The sequence below is a fragment of the Marmota marmota genome, unplaced genomic scaffold, assembly GCF_001458135.2.
Source record: "Marmota marmota marmota unplaced genomic scaffold, marMar, whole genome shotgun sequence".
NCBI lineage: Eukaryota > Metazoa > Chordata > Mammalia > Rodentia > Sciuridae > Marmota > Marmota marmota.
In genome coordinates this window covers 5,022,030-5,034,832 of record NW_025999932.1, presented here as the reverse complement: position 1 = coordinate 5,034,832, position 12,803 = coordinate 5,022,030, and positions in this window count along the sequence as shown.

Below are 12,803 nucleotides of genomic sequence, written 5' to 3'. Positions count from 1 at the left end.
CTAGCACCTATCCTGGCTGTTGGAGAAATGGTGCCATGTATTGGATGATGATTTAGAGCATATACAGTCTCTGGGGAAACTTCCTCCGCCCTGAAAGGTATTGAAAGCTAGCTGGTGCTATAATTGAATTTTCAAAATGTTATTCCTCCATTATACCTAATGGTCACTTCAGGATAGTAGGGAATAGGTTCAACCAGTGAATTCTATGAGTATGGCCCATGACTGCACTTCTTTGCTGTGAAGTTACTTACTTTTTTGGTTGGAAGAAATGCTGTAGAGTATCATGATGGTAGAAATAATAAGGCATTCTATAAATCCATGGATGGTAGTTTTAGTAGAGTGTTTATTCTAGAAAGACAAAATGACCCCCTTCCTGTGGGTAGAAGGGGTCGTGTGTATCATCATGCCACCAGATCTCTGGCTAAACACCAGGGAAATGGTGCCACACTGAGGACTCTGGGTTGGTCTCTGCTGCTGGCAGATTGGGTGCTCAGCGTGGCTGTAGCCAAGTCAATCTCAGTGAGTGGAAGTTCATGTTGCTGAGCCTATGTGTAACCTCCATCCCTGCCACCATGGCCTGGTAATTTCCTTTTCCCCATAAACAGTCAACCTTGTAAAAGGCCTTCGGCCTCTTTGGGAGAAGTTGGGAGAAAGATTAACAGTATCAATTTTTGGTATTGTACCAGGGTCCTTCCTTTAGGAGGCCCAGCCTCCCCTTTGTTCAAGTGGTTTTAGGGATTATAAGAATCATGGATTCAAGAAAACCAGCTCAAGTCTGTCTAATAATTTATTGAAGAACCATGCCTCTCTGTTTTTACAATCTGACTTGGGCTTTTGTTCATTTGATTTAGAAACTTTCTGCTTATAGAGGTCAAATTAAAATTTAGTAGAATTTCAATCTCTTCTACTTCTAGCAACACCATGATTAATTTGCTGATGACTCCGGTCTGCAAAAGTCAGACCCTGCTGACTGCTGCTCTGACTCAGCTGTTCATTACAGTAACTAGGCCCACGTTGGCTTTAGTGACTGAGGCTGCCATTTGGCCCCTCCTGCCCTGAGATCTAACTATGTGCATTGCACTTAGATTTTCTAGTCAAGTGGTGTCGGTTCCCACTGGAAGGTCTGGCCTACCAAGAAGAGAGATCAGAGAGCTCCTGGAGGTTGGTGGTGCCCTCTTCTCAAATTTATTTCTGAAGATATTGGTAAAAAGTCTATTTTGTGAATACATCCAGGGTGAGGAAGTATGTCTTAAAAGATAAATCAACTCTAATGTTCCTGTTTCCCCAAGTCTTTGAATTCTTTCTTCCACATTAAGCCATGGGGATGGGCATCCGTGAGTTACTTACATGGCCATCTTCATACCATGTTTCAGCAAACCAAACACACCCAAGAGTCCTTTCTGACTCTGAGCTGCGACAATAGATTCAGAATCTCTGCTTAGTGAGTCTACATGAATACATCTGGCATGATCCAACTTTCTATTTCTTCCTCTGTTATTCCACACTTTCAATAGCCATCCTCAGACATGTTCCCCAAACTTCTGCTCACATAAATTATAAAACTCAAGTACTTCCTTTGGAGTGTAGTGCACCCTACACAAGTCACACTTTTTTGTTTTATTTTTGGAGAACTGCTGGGATTTGCATCCCATTCCAGGTGGAGAGGCAAAGCGGTGTGGTAGGGGTATCAACATCGTCTCGGGGCTTCAGCATTGTCTTGCCTGGGCGAGTGTCTGGCAGGGAGATTACAATTTTTCTCATGTAATGTAGGGCAATTCTCACATGGAGGTAGCAAGACCAGTACTATTGTGGGCAAAGAAGCCAAGACCACTGTGGGATGGGGAGATGCTCCTGCCAGCTTGATAGGTGATAAGGAAGCCCCTTTTACTGAGAATGGAGAGAACACTTCTACTGACAAAGGAGGCTTCTCAGAATTTAGGAACACTATGTCCCCAGCTTCGCCAGTGCCTTCCCATACACCTGCATCTCAACTTACACGACTCCATTCTTTCCCAGACAACATCCTCAATTTAACAATAGCATATGCAGAGTTACTTAGCTTTTGCTTTTTGTACATGATTGATTCATTGTATCCAATGCAGATACATCTCTGCAAACAGTTTATACAGATGCTACTAGAAATCACATTAACTGGCATCTTTAAATCTAGTCAGATTAGAGAACCAATTAGAAACTTAAAAACAATTTAGAAAACTTATCCTTAAAATTCTGTTCTTCTAAAACCAGTCTCAGTGCCAAAACTGTATTGGGGTTCTCCAGAGAAATAATTTATATTTACATATGTATGAATGTATGTCTCTTTCTGTATATAAATATCTCTCTATAGATAGATAGATATGTACGCCTTTCTCTCTGTTTCTCTTTTATATTGGGAGACGTGTGGTTTATACACACAGTGGGACCTCTATGCATCTATCTACCCATCTATGCATCCAAATATTCATCATTCATCTACCCATTCAGGGAGAGAGATTTATTATGGAAATTGGCTCATGTGGTTATGGATACCAAAAAGTCCCATGATTTGCCATCTGCACACTGAAGAACCAGAAAAACTTGAGTTTTTCTGAGTCCACGTCTAAAGGCCCGAGAACCAGCAGTATTGAGGGCCCGAAAACCAGCAGTATTGAGGGCCCAAAGCAGCAGACGCCCAGCACAACGGGAGAATGAGTTTGCCCCCCACATTTCTGTTCCATATCTTCCTTCATTGGATTGGCTGCTGCCCTTCCTCTAAATGAGGGGGACCTTCTTATTGCAGTCTACTGATTCAGATGCAAATCTCCTCGGCAAACACCCTCACAGACATGAGGCACCAGGAACTATGTTTTACCAGCTGCCTGGGCATTCCTCAGCTTGGTCATAGGGGCATTTTATTAGATCCTTCTTGATCTCTTTCTCATTACTTGCTGGGGGCGAACAGCCTCCACGTGTGCGGACACTCTGGCCAACTGTGGAGAGATGGCCAACACAGGAGGAGCAAGCAAGGCTTCCTATCCACACACAGCACAATTGCCAGCCTGTAAGTGAGCCACACCAAAGCAGATTCACCAATCGGGACTTCCAATGACTGCACTCCTGACCAACATTTGATTATAACCTTGCAAGAAACTCTCGAGTCATAACCACACATATAAATTTTACAGCTCACTCTAGTAGCTGTTTGTTGATACATGACCAGTTCTCCCACACGGTAGTGGCCTAAAGAAGTTAATTTTCCAGCTTCTGTGAAGCAGGGACCATGAGTGGGTTATCTGGGGATTACTGGCCAAGGTCTCTCCTGAGATTGCAGTGAAGGTGTTCACTGGGGCTGTATCCCCTGAAGGCCTGACTGCAGGGGGATCTGCTTCCAAGGTGGCATCTCCTGTGCTTGCGTGGGAGCCCTCAGTTCCTCACTGACAGGTGGCAGGGAACTTCAATATTTCCTCTGTAGATCTCTTCCCAGAATGCCTGGGCATCCTGGCATCCTGGCTGCTGGGCTCTGCTAAAGCTAATGATCCAAGAGAAGGGGCAATGTGGAAACCACAGTGTCTTTTGTGACCCAGCCTTGGGAGTCACACATTGTCTTTTCCACAGTATCCTATTGGTTATACAGGTTGACCTGGTCAGCACAGGTGTAGACTCTAGAAGGATGTGAAAACCAGGAGATGCTGATCTCATGGATCTTTTTTCAAGCTGGCTACAAATTAAGATAATACGCAGAAGTTATTGATTCATTTCACTAAGTTTTAGGATAACATTATGCAATCATGGACAGCAGACAACAGTGTAATAGTTGGGTTATTCCTGCTGATTCTAGATGAAGAACGTGAATGCTGCCTCTGTCCCCTGCCCATGATGTCCCAGGACGTGCCATGGGCTGAAGGGGTACACACTTGTTTCTGCTTCAATAAAGCTCACTGCTGGAGTGGTGTTCTAGGGACCCCAGGAGCTGGAACTGGGTTAATATTCCAGAGCTGGTACTGAGATGTAAATCTGGGCTATTCATTCACTAGTTTCAAGTTCTTATTTTCTAATTTTCTTATTAGTTAGATTCACAGTTTTGCTTAAATTCTAATCTTGGGTAAAACAAAACAAAACAAAACAAAACCCTTCAGCTTCCTTCTGGCAAACAAATATTTAATGTCCCCAGAAGTGGCTCTTAATACCAATCCTTTTCCAAATGCAAGACACTGGGTTTGTTTCTCATCCAGTCTCTTTTAGACCCAATAACTTAAATCCGTGTCCCCAGACAGAAGCATAGAAAAGGAGAAGATCAGGGAAGGACATCATGTTGTTTCCAACAAGGTGGAAAATTCATCTGAAATGACAGAAATCCTGGGTAATGACGAATCTCTGAGGACTCATGTGTCACAGCAAACCAGCTGATTGGTATGTGCAATTGAGCTATAGTTTCATATCAATATCTACTCTCCCCTTTGAATTGAAAATAAGGCAATTAAAAGTTGCTAAACCCCTTGTTTGGAATCACTTCTGGTCCCTTTGGGTTTGTCAGAGCTGAGTTTTGTGTCTCTTATTTTGAGAGGTCCTGTCTTGCGCATTCAAAAGTTCATAGACTATTTTGCAATGGGCTTCCTTCCAGAAATAAGCTTAACTTTATTATTTTTCCACTCCCTCTGGGGATGTCTTGACAAAAATGGCAAACCCCCAAGACTTCCTGAAGGCTAATCTTTTTTCTGGGTCATATGATTCTTTTCAGTTTTCATCTGGAGAGGGTTTTCCAATAACAATAGGTTTGGCTGTTGGTGAACTAGAGAAAATCCTGTTGCTTTAGCGTTAACAATGAGTGGAATTTCACTGAAGTATGGCTGTTTGCTTAATACAATAGAGGTTGGTGCACACTGGAGTTGCAAGTGTCAAACAAACTGTGTGGGAAAATCTAAATTACCGCCACTGAGTCAACAAGCAGTTCCGAATGCAGAAATGCTGACAAGACTGTAGCAAGCCATTTGGTCAACTTCAATTCATGTCCCAAGATTAAACTGGATTTTAAAGATCCCTATAAAGAAATGGTTACATATTTAAAAACCATCAGGGATCTGAAAACCAAGGGAAGAAGAGAAAGAGGAGTCAGTGAGATGAACATTAGAAACAGAAATATACAATTAATAATACCTGCAGACTTGTCACAAGGTGGGAATCACAGAAGAACACTTGATCAAAAGAGAGACAAAGTCCTCCAACTCATTATTCACATGCACCACGGAGTGTAAAGCAAATAGCCATTAGACTGCAGAAAGATACCCTATCTTCCAGGACTTGAAGCTTTTGGCGCTGTTGGGTACACAGTGTCCGAGTGGATGTGAGTTCACTTGAGCCTGAGTTTATTGGCCAGATATAGGTTTTCAGATATTGAGTCGAATAAACCCCTGCCTTCCTTCCCACAGGAATATTTAGGGGTTATAGGTGAAGGGCAAGACCTGTGCCAAGAGTCAGGAAGCAGAATCCGGGGCTGCCTGCCCCACTGGGGGCAGGTGAGTGTGGTTCTGTGAGCACAGGTTTCCTTCTGACAAGGTGAGTCTCAAATCTGTGTCTGCTGCTTCACAAGGTTGTTCTCAGGCAATGACCAAAATGGAAAAAAAAAAAAAAAAAGTAAATCCTAACGGTCAAGGTAAGTGTTCCTATTGTCCTCATGATTCAAATGATGTCACCAATATCTTTGTGGCACTTTAAAGGAGGAACAGCATGAAAGAGTGGACACTGAGGTTACTCAGATTTTGAAGCTCCAAATTGCAGACTGGAGGCCTCCATTAAACCCTGGGGTGCAGGAGGGAGGCTCTGACAGTATAGAGGGGTAAACAAAGAGGTATTTTCTATTCTCTCAGTAATTAACACAAAAGATGTCTGAGACCTCGGGTCCCAAGAAGCCTGTGGGGATTTCTCCCCACCAGCAGTCTTCAGGGGACTCCAGTTGGCTGTCCTTCAATTCTGTGCAACTCTGACCCCAGATCCACACGGGAGTTAGAGCCCACAGGCTGGGGGCTCCGTCCCACAGACTGTCCCCTCATTAGACACAAATTGCAAGTAATAGGTGGTCAACTCTACTTCTCAGGGATGAGTAAACGTGGGGCTGCTAAGGCCCCTCCTTGGCTTGATTGATTTGAAGGCTGGCTCCCAGGACTTGGAGGCACTCTTGCGTTCTGGTGTAGGATAACGGTGACTGTACAGGAGACAGATGAAGAGATGCTCAGGCAAGACCTGTGAGAAAGCGGGCAGCTCCCCTGCCCTCTCCTGGAGTACCCCCCTCCAGGAGCCTCCGTGTTCAACTCTCTGAAGCTCCGCAGCATGTCCTCCTGGGCTTTTATGGGGATTTCATCAGACAGGCACAGTTGGTTAAATCATGGGACCCTGGCGATCAACTTCATCTTCAATCTCTCTTTCCTCTCCAAACTGTGAGAAGGTGGGTCTGAAAAGTCCCAGTGTTCTAACCACTCCCAGGTGTGTCCTATGACAGGCCCCCTGCCTTATGAAGTCACCTTCCCCAGCCAGCAGTCAAATTATTAGCATACAGAAAGACGCTTACCGCTTTGGCTATTTTAAGGATTTTAAAAGCTATGGGCCAGGACACTGGGAAGACGACCAATATACATTTCAGAATCCCATAAAGAATTCAAGGTAGCCTTCATAAATTTGAAGTATAAAGATCTATCTGATACTGAGCACTATTGTATGATTTTTCTTTAGAAGAGAATTCCTGGGAGATACTTGCACCAAGTGTCCTGATTATTTAAAAGTAGTGATTAGCATATGTCACGTGTGTTTGGGGTTTGGTCTTGAGTAAATATCAGTCCGACTCATGGTGGAAAAGAAGCCTAAGTTTTTGGCACAGTCGTTGGAAGTAGTTCATAGTTTGTTTCACATCTGGGGATCCAACCATGGGTGCCACTGGTCAGAAAAGGAACACAGAGAAAATCTGAACAGCACACATCTTTCAGTCAAGTCCGATAGTGTTTCTTACCCTGGGAACTCTTGACATGTCAGGCCTGGGGTTCTCTGAGCTGGGGGGGTCTCTTCAAGGCAGGATGTGGAGCAGCACCCTGGTTCTATACACCAGATGCCAGTAACTAAGTCCTTCTCGTCCAAGTTTTAAAAACCAGAAAATGTTTTCAGACATTGCTGAGTATCTCTAGGTTGCACAAATGAAAACTTTGCTCTAAAAATGTCTCAAAAAGCCACATGGACTATTAGTAATTTATGGTATATATGTATAGCAGATGGCAGAACCCATACCTTCTATGCAAATTCTATATTAACAAAAGGTCAGTAGCAAATGTATTTATAAAGCAATTTTAAAATTTGTACATGCTTCAAATAGCAATGTGTTTTTCAAATTGACAAGAGTGTTACTGTCCTGCTAATACAATGTTTCATATTCCAATCAATAAGCAGAGCCATTGGCTTACTCTGTTACTATTATTTTTGTTCTAGTTTATATCAAATGGGAGTCTGAGAATAATGGAGAAACAAAGTAATACTACATAAAATCAAACACATTAAAAGGTAACAGTTGAAGTTTTTTTTTTTTCAACTTTTATGTATCTAAGATGTTTTCTTTTACCTCACTAGCAGGATACTTTTAAAAAGAAACAACAATAAGTACTTTTTCCTTTTTCATACATCTACAAGAGTAGGAATACATCTAATTAAAGACTGAGCAGTGCCCTTCAAAGTTTATGCCCACTTTGAACCTTAGAATAGATCTTATATGAAAATAGGGTCACTGCAGATATAAAAAAGATATAGATCAGGTGAAATCATCCTGGATTTAAGTTGGGTCCTAAATCCAGCTCTTGGTGTCCTTATAAAGAAGAAGAGAGGACACACAGTGACAAAGAAAAAAGATGGTGGGAAGACAGAAACAAAGATGGAAGAGATGTGTCTATAAACCAAGGCAGGCCAAGACACAGCTCTAACTCCAGAAGCCAGGGGAGAGGAACACAATAAATTCTCCCTGGAGTCTGCATAGGAACTGATCCTGCCTGATTTCTGACTTCTGGCCACTGGATCTGGGAAAGAATAAGTTTCTATTATTTTAAGCAATCCAGTTTGTGGTCATTTGTTAAAACAACATTAGGAAATTGATATAGCATGTGTGGGTACATTGATGTGGCTCAGATTCCAATCATTCCTGAGAAATTGATTCCTTATACCCTTGATCAGTGTAGTATAATTTTATTTTGGTTAATCCATCTGTAACCAGAGTGTAAGGAAGCATTCTGCACAGCAAAGGGATAAAATATTATTTAAGCCTTAACAAATATGGAAATACTGTCTAAGCAGGTAGGATGTCCTGGTTATGATTGGAGATTGTGCTGTCAGTTCCAACTACCATTGGAGCACACACGTCTGTATTGCAGGTGCAATAAGGAAAGCAGTGCTGGGAGATTTCCAGGGATTTTCTCACCAAGCCCTGTGTGGTGTGCTCTAGTCCAGAAATGCAGTAGGTGTTCAGGGAAGTCCAATCCAGTGTGTTTTAGTCCCTTGGGAACTTGGTCTCAAGGGAAGAATGAAGAGCATTTAAAATCATGTAATTATGAGAGCCAGAAGACTGAGCAAACCAAACTACCCAGTGTCTAATGGAGAAGACCCCAAAACAAAGAAGGGAAGACTGTAAGGAACTCAGAAGAATTAGACTTAGAGGCAATGAAGAGGCAGCAGCCTCTTACGGGCTTTTGGAACTCATGGGGCTTGGCGTTGAGGGAGAGCTGGATTCAGATCTCTTCCTGTCTCTTCTTCACTGGAAGCACGTGGTGGGGCATCATCCTTTAGAGGGTTTGGTTTGGTTTGGTGCATGATGGGCACCCACCTTGGAAGTGGTGAGGGGGTCAGTGGTGTATCCTCCCATAGCAGGCCCCATTGTGCAAGTGAGGGCAGCACATGAAGAAAAGCAACTGTGGTGAAATTCCACAGCAAACTGTCTCAAAACCCACGTGGAAAGGCACAGGTGTGTTGCTGTAGAAATGGCAGGTTAACTGGGAACAGAAAGAACACTTATGAAAACCTCAGGCCAACTGTTTATCTTTTGAGGGACTCAGTTTTGATGAAGAGAATTGAGAGAAAATGTCACAAATTTTTAATTTATAAACTAACTTTTCCTTCTAAAATGTTTTCAGTTAGAAAATGAAATTTAATGCTTATCCTTATAACAGCTAGCAATAAAGACAAGTCAAAATAATGAAATTTGCAATGATAATTTATTATGTTAGTCTGACATTCAGATTGGAAAAAACTTCTAAAAGAATTAAAGTATTTTGTTATTCCTTATTGATATTGAAGAGAACTCAGCTATAAAGCAGAATCATTTTAACTTCTTTGAGGTATATATATATATATATATATTATTTTGAAAGCTAAAATTTCAGTGAATCTAAAGGAAACCTGGTCAACATTTAATACCTGACATCTAGAGTAAAAATACCAGTATATTGGGTGAAATTTAATTGTATCCTCTCTTTTCTGTATAAAATGTACATCAAAATCTGTACTATCTTGTAAAAAAGATCAAGCAATGTCAATGTTGTAGTGATAAAAAAAGTTTTCTTAAAAGAAGCTTCATATATCTTTGCTTATTTTTAGTGCAGAGTGTGGTGAGCAACCTTCTGGATACTAAGATTTGTCTAGGAAATTAAATTGCTGTTAGACTTCATGACAGCATCATTGAAACCCTCCTTTCCTCTCAGATCCTCATTAAAAAAAATGTTGTCTTAACTACTTATTATTTTTTTTGGAAACACTCTCGATTTCTTTTCCTTTTGTTCTGTTAGTTGACAGGACCTCCTCCAGGTAAAAGAAATGTTTTTAATAAAATATACTCCCTCACACAGGGTGGAGTAAAAGGTAGCTGAGCAAGAATAAAGGTGTTATTGTTGGCTCCTCCGAGACGCACACAGTGTTCACTTTCATCTGTTGGATCGTCCCCGAATTGCTGATTGCTGCTCTTTTCTCTCCAAGGCACTCCAGAGAAGCTTAATATATTTATATATGTACATATGCAGAATATACGACCCGTATTAGGCATGTTCATTTGCTTTCTTTTTTACCTCTCTCTGTTGCTGCCTTTCTTCTCACTGTGAGCTGAAAAATGGTAGCAATTTGCTGGAGCCCTTCCTGAAGTTCTCTACCCTGCATCTTGAGTTTGGTAATTGCTGTGATATTTCATGCATGCCAGCTGCAATGAGTGAGAACTGCTAGTGGGCTACAGTGAGGGTGCCGGGGATGCTGATGTGTCACGGCAGCAACCCATAAATATGTGTGTCCCATTTCTCCTCGGACACGGAGGAACGACTCCAGCGGTCATGCAGAGATGTGCAGGTCTCGTCACGTGATCCCCTATTTCCCCTGGGACCTGAGACATTATTGCTTGTTGTTTAAATTGCTCCTGGAGACAAAGTGAGCATGTTGGGTAATGGCCCTTCTTCCCCTCTGCTGCTCTGCCCAGAAATCCACTGTGTGTAAAGGTACCTTGGCTCTCATAAAAATCAAGCATCTAAATGAGCCATCGAAGTTAAGATATTAAGCTTGGTCCCCCTTTTGACACTATAGTTAAGCCCCGTAGTTCTTCAAGTAACATCTGAATTGGTGGTTACATCCGACGCCCATGGTTTTTCTCATGGTTCGTCCAGACTCCACAGTGCTCCTCATGCTTACCCAGATTCATGGCCACCACAGCCCTCTGCTTACATGGAGTCACCGAGGTGGGCTTGTTTTCTCCTAACCTCCAGAGGGGTGACTCCCTTCACTGTTTATTTCGTACATTGACAATGTCTCTAAATTGCATTTTACTCTACAGGTCAATCACTGCCTGTTGTCACACATCTACAGAGCTGTGCCATGTCCACTGGGAGCAGAGGAGAAAGGGGAGTGTAATGGGCATCTGTCAGCCTCCATGCTGTCATCCCCGAATCTCCTCTCCTACCCCTGACATCTTGCTGTATTTCAAGTCTCTAGGACTCAAGGAAGTTCTGGATGCATGCATCCACTATTTTATGTTGCATGTAATTTGGTCAAATTTTAATGAACTGGCAGGAATGAGAACTTGGAAGGCCTGTGTTCACCTACACTCTCTCCATTTGTGCTAGTTGGACGTGACCTAGCTTCGGTTGTTGCATCATTAGCAAGCACCTTGTTGGACAAGGAGGATAAAGCAAGCATGGATGAGATACAGATACTGCTTTCATGGAGCTCAGAGTGTGAGAGGAAAGTAGCCACATGAGCTGGGCAAACACCTAGTTCCTGGGTTGCACTGGGCTTCAGGGAAGAGAAGTCTGCCCCCTGCCACAATTCTCTCCAGTGTTTCTTTCCAGGTTTCTCATTCGCAAACTGGACACGCCTCTTAGCAAAACCCTGGACTAACAGAACTTAACAAAACAGGAGCATTTATCTCTGCTCCAAATGTGTGGGGGCCCCACCTGGAAGCTTGAGGTGTGGTCATCAGCATATCAAACAGCTTTCATATGTGCTAGTGCTGAGGAGAGCTGGCCCATCATTGCACTCCCAACTCCACTAAGAGGAGATCTAAGAGAAATCATGAGTAAAGTGCATCTTTATGACATTAAAATTTGTACCTGGTGCGATGGCACATGCCTTTAATCTCAGCAGCTCTGGAGACTGAGACAGGGGGATTGTGAGTTCAAAGCCAGCCTCAGCAAAAGCAAGGCATTAAGCAACTCAGTGAGACCCTGACTGTAAATAAAATACAAAATAGGGCTGGAGATGTGGTTCAGTGGTTGAATGCCCCTGAGTTCAATTCCCAGTACTCCTCCTCCACAAGTTTGTATATTAGCATATGCTTTATATTCTTAGATATTTATAATGTACAGCATATAATCTCATTTATTAAGGTTAACTCTTTAAATTGGTTTAAACAAGGTTTTATTCACATTGGGCTTTTATAATCCTATTTTCTATGTTTGTTTTTAAGTTTTGTCTCATGGTTGGAGCCCTGCTTTGATGTGAACTTTTCTACCTACCCTCACATGTCTTTGTGTCTAGTTAGCAAAGTGGGGGAAACTCGAAACAAAGCTGAAAGACCACGTAAGTTCCAATGGGACACATTTCTGAGTGTAGGCTACGTTGAGCGATTTCCATGTATAGTGGAGCACATGGGCTTGGATGGAACTAGTTTGGTTTCAAGCTTGCTCTGTCACTCCTTGGCTGTGTGGTCTGAGTGGCTTACTAACCCCTCTGGTTTTCATTTTCTTTGTCTCTGAGGAAGGATGGCAAGACTACTTTGCAGATCTATTGTGAGGGTTAAATTGGACATTATATGCAAAGTGCATGAGTGTGGTAGGAACACAAGGGGTGGCATAGAAGGGCAGGCCTTCCATCTTGACACCCACCATGGTGGCCCTGGTGTTGCTCAGCATCAAATCCTTTGTGTTTCTGTGTAGGCTGCCCCATCTGCCACGGCCCAACTTGTACTAAACTCACCTTCCCTTCTGCACATTTACTGGGGGCTCTGTAGATGCTTAATGATTCCAGACACTAACCCAGCATCTGCCACACAGTAGGCCAAGAAAAAGATTGAAAGTCATGAATAAATCATTGACAAACAAACAACAAACATAGCAGTAGAAAACAGTGGCATTCGATAAGCAGCAGCTGTTATTTTTGCAGATAGGCTGAGGACACGTCTCCTACACTTTGGCCCAGGCTGCAGCGCAGGTGTTGCTTATGGGCTTGGAGTTAGAGAAGCTGCAAAGTACCTGGAAAGGGGAGCCCGCTGGCCCAGACGTGGGCCACATTCTGAATCCTTCTGAGGTCCAAGTCTATCAAATGTGCTTGAT